At 37.9% G+C, this 10,026-nt stretch overlaps 1 pseudogene; it reads right to left on the bottom strand.

Moving 5' to 3' along the window:
• Positions 1 to 718: 718 nt before the first annotated feature.
• LOC138168344 (profilin-1 pseudogene) lies at positions 719 to 2,168 on the bottom strand (annotated as a pseudogene).
• Between the last annotated feature and the right edge of the window lie 7,858 nt (positions 2,169 to 10,026).

Here is a 10,026-nt window from a genome sequence, read left to right on the forward strand (position 1 = left end):
AAGACTATCCTAATTTCTCCACTCTGCAAGTCATTAATATTCTTTTCTTCCTCAAATTATCCTGTTTTTATTATCTGTGTGCAGACTATATATCCCCTCTTCTCCCAGTAGAATATAAACTCCTTAAGTGCAGGGTCTTTCATTTTTGTCTTTGTTCCCCTGTGCCTAGATCAATGCTTCATGGATGGCAGGAACTTAACAAAAGTTGGTTGAACTAAACTGAAGATCCTCTAATTTATATCCATATATACAATGATACTTCATGATTTTCTTTAATACAGCTTTAAAGACACAGTCTTCACTCTGTCATTCCTTGACAACTCATTATAAGCTTTAACACTCTTTACACTGTTCTTAAAGGACTGAATCATACTTCTGCATTAATTCTCTGTTTTCTACTTCTATCTTCTACCTAAATCTAAACTTAATCTTTGCTACCATACTATCTCTATATATCTTTAAAAGTTAAGTTGGTTAGTGAGTTCCCTGGGTACCCACTTTGGTCTCTTTAGACAACATTTCTATTCTCCTCCTCAAAACTGCTTCTCTATATGCCTTCAAAATTACATTCCTGAGAGTTTCCCATTCCTCTTAGGCTATCTTTCCGTATAGAACATCGGACCATGAGACCTGAACTATTCTTTTTTTTTATTAATATAATCTTTTATTCATATTCCAATATAAGTTTCCAGAAAAAAAAATTTTTTTTTCAACTACACACAGAAAAGAGGTTCAGAAGGAAAATAGGGAGGGGGCGCCTGTCCGTCCAACCTGCCTCCCCCATCCAGGTGTAGTTTTGGCAGCAACAAGTGGGTGGGGGAATGGCCCCCCAAAAATGGTGAGGGAAATGGTGCAGAAGCCTTGGGGAAGAAGGGAGGACAGAGAGGATCAATACTGAGAGCGTCGAAGGTGGGAAGCCATTTCATAACACTTCTTGTTGATCATTCCCCCATGGATACCTTCTTTCCCCATCAACAGGACTAGCGTCTTGGCAGTCACGGTAACAGTGAGGTTGAAGGTGGAAGCATCCTCAGTGCTCTTTGTACTAAGGTCCATGGTGTACTCTCAGTCAGCCCATTTACGAAGAAAGTTGAACGATCTTTGCCAACCAATACAGCTACTTCAGCTGGCGTGATATTGGTTAAGGTTTTCCCGGGTACTGCGGCCCAGACTGAGGGCGAGTCCTTATAGCCAACTATGGCCGCGTCCTGACAGGTCCCGTCCGCCATGAGGTTGTCGATGTAGGTGTTCCAACTTCTGCGGATGGCGAAGAGCTCCGAACACACGCTGCTGTCCGGGCTCGCAGCTCCGTTCTCTCTGCTGCCTTCAGCTCTGTCGACCCTAATTATTCTTGCAAAAAGTCTTTTGAAATCTGCTTGCTAAAGTCTAGAGCACATGTCAGATATACTTGGCTTTCTTCTCCTTTTCTGGCACAAATTCTAAGATATTGGGTGATCATTCCTCCTCAAGGTTCCCAATATAAAACTCAGCAATCTATTATTCCTCATCAGTGAAAACAGGATCCAGAATGGAAATTCTTTTTCCTTCCTTCTCTATCATTTAAAGGATGCATTTATTATCAATTCTGTGAAGTGAGGGCTGTCCTCACAGAATATGCTTTAAAATGAAGGAGAATAGACATCTCTAACTTCTCCCCCCTCATCCCCTTCTCCAAGAGAGATTTTAATTCCTGGCAGGAGGGGGATAGGTGGTTGGGGCTAGAAGTGTGATCACTTTGCTCTCCTCAGAGAGAGGGGTACCAAGGTAGAATTATATCTGTTGCCTTAAATATTATTTATCTAGGGGACATGGTTTTCAGGTTCAGGGTGAACTCCTAAATTCAGGGTGAAACTCCTAATTGCTGTTTCTTATTGGGGAAAGGAGGATGCAAGCTTTATATCCAAGACTTGAAATCCTTTTCCCACCAAATACAATCCTACAATGAATACAAATGGAAAGGGGTACGGAAAACCCATCTATCCAAGTTGACAGCAAAACAGGTATCAGAGAAAGTGTATTTATGAGAATATATACCAGACGATATAGAATAAAGGAACTCTCCTATTAGGAGCAAGGTAATTCAGCTCAAGCAAGAGAAAGAATCCCAGATGTCACCAAAGGGGAAATTCCCTGACGTTCCCAGTATAGCAAGCTGGAGAAAAGGACATGACGGAGACTGTCAGCTCTTCTCATGTCAGTTTCTTCTCAGAGTCTTTTCCCTCATCAACTTCAGTGGGAAACCACTGAAGGATTGTGTACAAAGGAATGGCATGATGAAGGAGGCATGAAGGGGCTGGCATCTTCCATCTTCTCTCTTGAAACTTTAAGTCAGAAGAATCCAAAGTGACTACAGAGCCTGAAGAAACTCACATGGCTCAAAGAGCCTCTCTCAAAGACCTGTCCAATGTCCTATAAATAGTAAATCTCAAAACTAAGATATAGTATACCCAGATCTTCTGACTCCTGATCCAGTGACCTTTCCACTATGTGCAGTGAATGAGTGAATGAATTATTTTTTAAATAATTTTCTCCAACTTAGCCTCCAATTGGTAATCAACTACTATTTTAAGAAAAAGTTTGCCTTTATAAACATACCCCCATATACCAAATCTCTCATAACCCTGTAGCAATTTGATAATCCACGGATCTCTGCAAGGGTCGAAGTATCTATAGACCACATAATGGTGAAATTGTCTCTGCTGACAGAATAGAGATAGTTTAAGATCAGAGAATTTAGAGCTGGACCTGAAGGATTATCTAGGTTTACCACTTCATTTTACATGTGAAGAAACAACTGTCTAAAGTTATGCCATGTTTTATCAGGAGACAGATCCATACGTGAAATAATAGGATATATTAACTATGAACTTGTATGGTGCAAGCTAGTAATAGTGTGGAATTTCAGAGGAGAAAACAATGAAACGTTAATTCTCTGAGGTCAGGGATTGTTTTGTTTTTGTCTTTATACAATGTAAGTATAATATAAGCCCTTATTCATAATTGTTGAATTGAATCCAAAGAAGCTAGAGAATTTAGAATACTTAGGCATTATGAGGAGACTTGAACAATAGACTGGATTTTGGTAAGCAGGAAATACAGTGAAGAACATATCAGGCAAGGGGGAACAATATGAACCAAGTCATGAAGACAGGAACAAACACCAGTTATCAATGAGAGAGAAAGAGAGGCCTATCTGAGGACCACAGAGGGTGAGTTTGGGGAAGAAGTAGGAAGCAAGTTTGGATGATCAGGGCGAGTTAATTATTGCGGAGAGCTTGGAAAACCAGACAAAAGCATTTCAGCCAGAGACTCTAGGAAATGGGAAACCACTGAAGGATTGTGTACAAAGGAATGGCATGATGAAGGAGGCATATGCAGCATATCTGATTCATGAAGGGAAATTGTTCAGCTTGAGCTGATCCTTGGATAACCAGAAGGAAATGGGAAAAGAAGCCCAGGTGGGGGAATAGTCTCAGCCAAGAGAAGACTGCATGTAAAACCATTAGACTGAAGGTTTTAAAACTAAAGTCTGTCTGGCATATTCCTGTATATCTGTGACCTTCACTGGAGTAAAAGTCGTTATAGGGCTCTGGGTATCTTCAGGAAAATTACACTGTCATTTACTGTTTTAGATATAGCTCTGTTTCAATATGTGGACTGAGGGACTTCTATTGAATAATACCAGGGCCAAAGGAGCACAGATAGAAGAGTAAGGTTAAATGTTTGTTAAAACTTCTTTTGTGTATGTCAAGTTCAAAAAAATCTTCCTCATGACAATCATAGAACTGGGACCTTAGAGCCCATCTCATTCAACTCCCTCATTCTATAGATGAGGAAACTGAGGCCTGGGCAAAAACATGCTAACTGACTAGCCCAAGGTCACACAGCTAGCCACAAAGAGGCAGGTCAGGGTTAGAACTCAGGCCTCCTGACTTCTAGGCTAGTGGATTTTCTGCTGTAGCACATACAAGTCCACCTCAGAGTGAATGCTGTATTATGGGGGCATAGAGAAGCTATGGAGAAGAGACAGTATGGTATAGCAGTAAGGAAGGTTGCTTGGCATCGGAATCATCAGAGACCTGGGTTCAAACTCTGACCCTGATACTGTGTAACCATAAGGCAATCACTTAACTAATCTCAGCCTGTTTCCTCATAAAGGAAGGAAATGGGGTAAATTGTGCCTACTATACAGGGTTGTTTGAAGCTCAATTAGCATGATATATGTAAAGCACTTTATAAACTTCAAAGTGCTATATAAATATTAGCTCTTCTAAAGAGAAGTCCTAGAAGAAGAGTGATGTCTACTTGTAATGACCATCAGTCAGTCCATCAACAAGAATTTATTAAGCACCTACTCTGTGGCAGACATTGGCCTAAGTGCTGGGGATATAAAGAAAGGCCAGAGAGGTCCTTGGCCTGGAGGAGTTCACAATCTAATGGGGAAGTAAACATGTAAACAACTGTGTACAAACAGTGTGTGTGTGTGTGTGTATGTGTGTGTGTATGTGTGTATAGAATAAACTGGAGATATTCAACAGAAAGAAGGCACTAGAATTAAGGCAGATCCGAAATGACTTCTTGTAGAAGGTGGAATTTTAACTGGAATTTGAAGAAAGACAGGGAAGCCAGGCGGCAGAGGATATTTCTATACTCCACATGGTTCATCTGTGCAGGCATTCTTTCTATTAATGAAGATTGAAAATCCTTTTACACCAAGTTGAATTGTATTATGAGTTGCTAGGGCCAAAAAAATTCATTACCTATTGGCCAACCTCCTGGCAATGAGCCTTTCAGCACTTGGCTAAGCAGACACAGAGTCTGTTGCAAGCCCATCTGTACTCAAAGCCTTTCTTTCCAGCCTGGTAAGAATGGGCAGACCTTGGATCTGTTAGTTTAGCCAGGGTCACCTTCATGCTGTGATGAAACATGGGAGCAGGTACTTCACTGGACAATAGTATCATCACTAAGGAAGAATTATACTGAAGTCTTGCTATAATGCCTTTTTCAATAATATATAATTAAGTATAGGGTAGGTTTTTGTTGAATTCAAATTGTTTTTGAGAATGCAAGGTGATATGTGGATGGAGTACTGGGTTTAGAATTGAGAATAATGGAGTTCAAATCCTGCCTTAAACAACTGTAATCTCTGTGATCCTGGGCAAGGAGTTTAATATGTGTCTGCCTCAGTTTCATCTCTAAAATGGGAATGATAATTGCATCCTGCTCTCAGGGTTGTTGTGAAGATAAAATAAGGTAATATATGTGAAGCATTTTGCTTTAAAGCATTATAGAAATGTTAGCTATTATTTGCCTTCCTGAAAGTAACAGTACTCAACCTATTCCACTCCTGTCCATAGCAGTACATATATTCCATAAGTTACTTGTGTAGCCTTTGAATTCAACTAGCAGAAGTCAAATTACCGGGCACTGTGGTCCTTCCTGTCCCAATTTTAAACTCAAGACTGGGAAATTTCAACATATTTTTAGGGTCCTTTGCTCTGAAAGCTCAATATAGCCATTACTGTCCATTGAATAGACTTCCCCTGCAAAACAGGTTTGTTTTGTACCTTCGTTCAAAGGAGTTTAGCCATTGACGAGGGTTTGGGAGTTAGGAAATCTAAATTCTGGTCCAAGTTCTGCCTTGAACAAACTATTTGACTTTGCATAAGCCATTTCATTCTGTCTGAGCCCCAGTTTCAGCCCCTATAAAATGAGGAGTTGATTTAGATGATCCCTAAGGTTCCTTCGAGTGTATCTGCTAGATTAAAATCAGCATTACAAATATATCTCACATTGTCTCACAATCACTCTGCGAGGAGGGTGCTATTGTTGTCCTCATTTTACAGATGAGGAAATTGGGACAGGCAGAGATCGAGTGACTTGCTCAGGGTCATACAGCTAGTAAGTGTTTGAGGCTGGATGTGAACTCAGATCTTCCTGACTCTAGGTTCAGGACTCTATCCATTGTACCACCTAGCTGTTCTCTCTCTAGTGGATATTAATAGAACCTACCTCTGAGCGTAATTGTGGGAATAAAGGGAGATAATATTTGTAAAATGCTTTGTAAATCTTAAAGTGCTACAAAAAGGCTATTATTACATAGTAGATTCACTGCCAAAATTTCTTCCCATAAGGAATTTTCACTTCAATGTTGTGGAATGGAGAGAGTACAAGGCCTGCAATCAGATAAACCTGGAATCAAATTCACCCTCAGACATTTATTAGCTGTGTGATTGCCACCTAATCTCTCTGAGCCTTACTTTTCTCATCTGTTAAATGGAAATAATAGTATAAGTATGAGAGGCTCAAATGTATATAAAGTGCTTTGCAAACATTTAAGTGTCATGTAAATGTCTGTTATTATTATTGATGATTCTACAGCATGTATACCTTGCTGTGGCAGGGTCTCATTTATACTTTGATGTCAAAGGAAGAAATAAGAAAGCTTTGGGGTATCTTAAAATAACTTGGAATAGTGTCATTTTAGAGCAGTATGGCAGGGAAGGAAAAGACCAGCTGAGGAAAGTATGACATGCTTCCTTTAACTGATTCTTCCCCAATAGTGTCTTCTAGATATTAGGATTATATGTTCCTTGAGGGCAAGAACTATTGCATTTTCATATTTGTGTCTCCAGGATATAGAACAATGTCTGATGAAAAGTAAGCATTTAATAAATGTTTATCAAATTGGATTGAATCGACATGTTGTTTTTCTAGTTAAGTGATTCTTTGAATTAAAAATATCTGATGAAAGTATGTTGAAGCAGGTTATGATGTCTCTAAATGGTGTCTTGAGGAGGAAAGGATAGGGATAGGGATCTTATTATTTGAGTCCTAATTAAAGTTGGATATGAATTGATTGGAAAAAGCATCTATGTTTAATGATCTCTATATAATATTAAAATACTGTAATACTGGAGGATGATTTGGGAATTAGGCAGTATGTAAGGCTTCATAAGTCATTGTTTTTCTCTACCCTTAACAGGCTACTAAATGCAGTGGTACCATTACTAATGCATCAATTGAACTCAGACTATTAGCATTCTTGCAGTAAAGTCACTATTCCTTGCTGCTACTGCCATACTGTATTTATAGAGGACAGTCCTTTGGAAGACTGAAAAGCAGTTACAAAAGTTAAATTCTGTAACTGGCAATAAGCATCACATAACCATCACTTCATTTAGCTGATTTTGGAACCAAACTATGGGTAATTATGGCATGGTAAAGCAGAAAGAGAAAGGATTTGGAGCCAGAGGAACTTGGTTTAAATCCCAACCAACTCTATCACTTGCTATTTGTGTATTCTTTGGAAAATAATTTAACTTTGTTGCACCTCAGCTTCTTCATCTGTAAAATAAAGATGTTAGACTAGAGGACCTTTAAGGATCTTTCCAGTTCTAAATATATGATCTTATCCATTTAGAGTGAATCCATAATGTTTGTAAAGCTCTCTAACAAATAGAATCGGAAGCAAATTATTAAAGATGAGGCTTTTTTTCCCCTCAAAATAATACAATTTAAAAACGAGTTAAACTGTCCAAAATTTCTAATAAAAATGGGAATGAAAATTGGGGCAATACTGAATAAATAACTCGTAAATATCAAGCCAACAAATATGGGAAAACCCACGGAAAGGATTATGGAAAGAAAAGTATAGTAATTAACAACCAATATAGCTGCAAATTCTTTCAACAGTTTTGAAAAAAACTGGAAATTATGTAAGCTACTAGATTGTTTCTAATCTTTGACCCAGAGATCCTACTACTAGGACTATTATCTAAGGAAATTACTCATATTAAAAAAAGACATATACGTGTGCATATACATATGTATGTAATATACATATAATTACATATTCTAAATGACTTATATGATATAAATGTATAATTAATAAGACATATTTTGCATATTAAATACTTTCTGGATTAATTTCCATCCATACCACCTAGACTATCATTTAACCTAGTGAGAGAATTCACAGGGTAATGAGGCAGTAAACAGATGAGGAATGAGAGTTAGGTGGGTTTCTCCTTCAGAGCACCTGAGAGTTATTCACATCTGTAATACATACCCATACATCAAAAGGATTTCTACCTATGGGATCTTAATAATGGTCTTTTTTTCATGTAAGCAAAAACCCTGCTACATATACAAAGAAAAAAGTTCATAGCAGTATTATTTGGGTTAGGAAACTAAATATGAACCCAAAGACTGATTAATGGATGAACAAATTCTGTTATAAAAATGTAAGGGAACTGAATCATAAGGAAGGACACATGAAAAATTTAGAGAAACATGAGAAGACTCTTATGAAGACTTACAGAGCAAGAAAGGCAGAGCCAAAAGAACAATATGCCTAATGACTACATCAACACAAATAAAACCAACATAAAGAGGCAACAAATAAATTCACTTGCATGTAATGGCATCACCACCCTAATGTCATTTTCCTCTTTGAGAACAAAGGATGGGGTGGCTAGGTGGTGCAGTGAATAGAGTACCAGCCCTGGAGTCAGGAGGATCTAAGTTCAAATCTGGCCTCAGACACTTAACACCAAACTAGCCGTGTGACCTTGGGCAAGTCACTTAACCCCACTTAACTACCTTCCTGCTCCAAAAAAAAAAAAAAAAGAACAAAGGACAAACAACAACCTTTGTGAGTCCCTCACTGGAGACCTAACTGGAACTGACCAGTTGGGCAACACATGCAAGTGAATTGGAGAGTCTGGATTTAAAACTCGTCTTCCTTACTTTTATGATAGCCCTCTATTCATTAAAATATACTGTCTAAATATTTATAACTATAAATTAAAAAGCACATATTCATATAAGTGGTATTTGTTTCTAAATTCCATGTTCAACTCTGATGTCGCTATTCAAATTTTCTCTAGGAATTTCTGTCCTAAGTAAGTTCTATGAATTGGCCAGTTTCTAGTATTTCTCAAGCAGTCTGTGATTATTTATTTTAAATTAGCTCATGTAAATTATTCCTCTGAAAGAAACCAGCTTCATCATGTAACTTAAAAAGAACCATCAATAAAAGGTTTTTATAGCAAAATTGGATTCAATCACAAAACTGATTCAAACAATCCTTACCCTAAAAGTTTTCCCATCTTTCAGTTAAATGAAATCATTTTCTTGACAAAGATCATAAAAAGTTCAGAATAGTTATATCTAGAGTTTCATGAAAACTGATAGTGAATTTAAGACTAGTTATATGTCATATAGTACAAATAATCGTTGTTCAGTCCATTTTGGTCCCTTCCATTGGAAAAGTTCTTTTCCAACTTTTCATGACTCCATCTGGAGTTTTCTTGACAAAGATACTGGAATGGTTTGCCATTTCCTTCTGTGGTTCATTTTACAGATGAGGAAACTGGGGCAAACAAGGTTTAAGTGATTTGCCCAGGGTCACATAGCTAGTAAGTTTCTGAGGCTGGATTTTAACTCAGGTCTCCCTGACTCCAGACCCAGCACTCTATCCACTGTACAACCTAGCTGCCTAAATGTAAACAGTACTAGATTTAAAGTCAAAGGACCTGAGTTCAAATACTGAATGTGACACTTCTTGCTTGTGTTACTTTTGGAAAATCACTTAACTTCTCTAGGTCTCAGTTCCTTCATCTGTATAATGGGTAGGTGTAGCAATCAATCAATAAATTCTTGAAAATTCAGGATGGAGTAGGTAGTAACATATAAAGACAGAAAATCTAAATCCATGATCCTAAATATGGAACTTATATATTTAAATTATTTTCTACTTAATCTCACTTGCTTCATTCTGATTTGGTGCTCTCCTAAGTCTTGAAAGTATGCAGATCTTATTTGTTGAGGGGTTTGGGGCTTTAGGATATAAAGAAAAAAGAAATTCACCAACCTCAAAACCTATAACATTAAAAAAAGGTTCTTTGCCTTATTTTGGGGGGCTGTATTGTAAACTCTTTGAAAACTGGGTCTGTATCATCTCTCCTTGTATTCCTTACAGTGCCTTGCACAAGCCGGAATAGGGGCTGGACCTGTTGTGAT

The sequence above is a fragment of the Petaurus breviceps genome, unplaced genomic scaffold (genome assembly GCF_028583685.1).
Source record: "Petaurus breviceps papuanus isolate PSGF00001 unplaced genomic scaffold, PetGlider_PUasm1.0 37, whole genome shotgun sequence".
Lineage (NCBI taxonomy): Eukaryota > Metazoa > Chordata > Mammalia > Diprotodontia > Petauridae > Petaurus > Petaurus breviceps.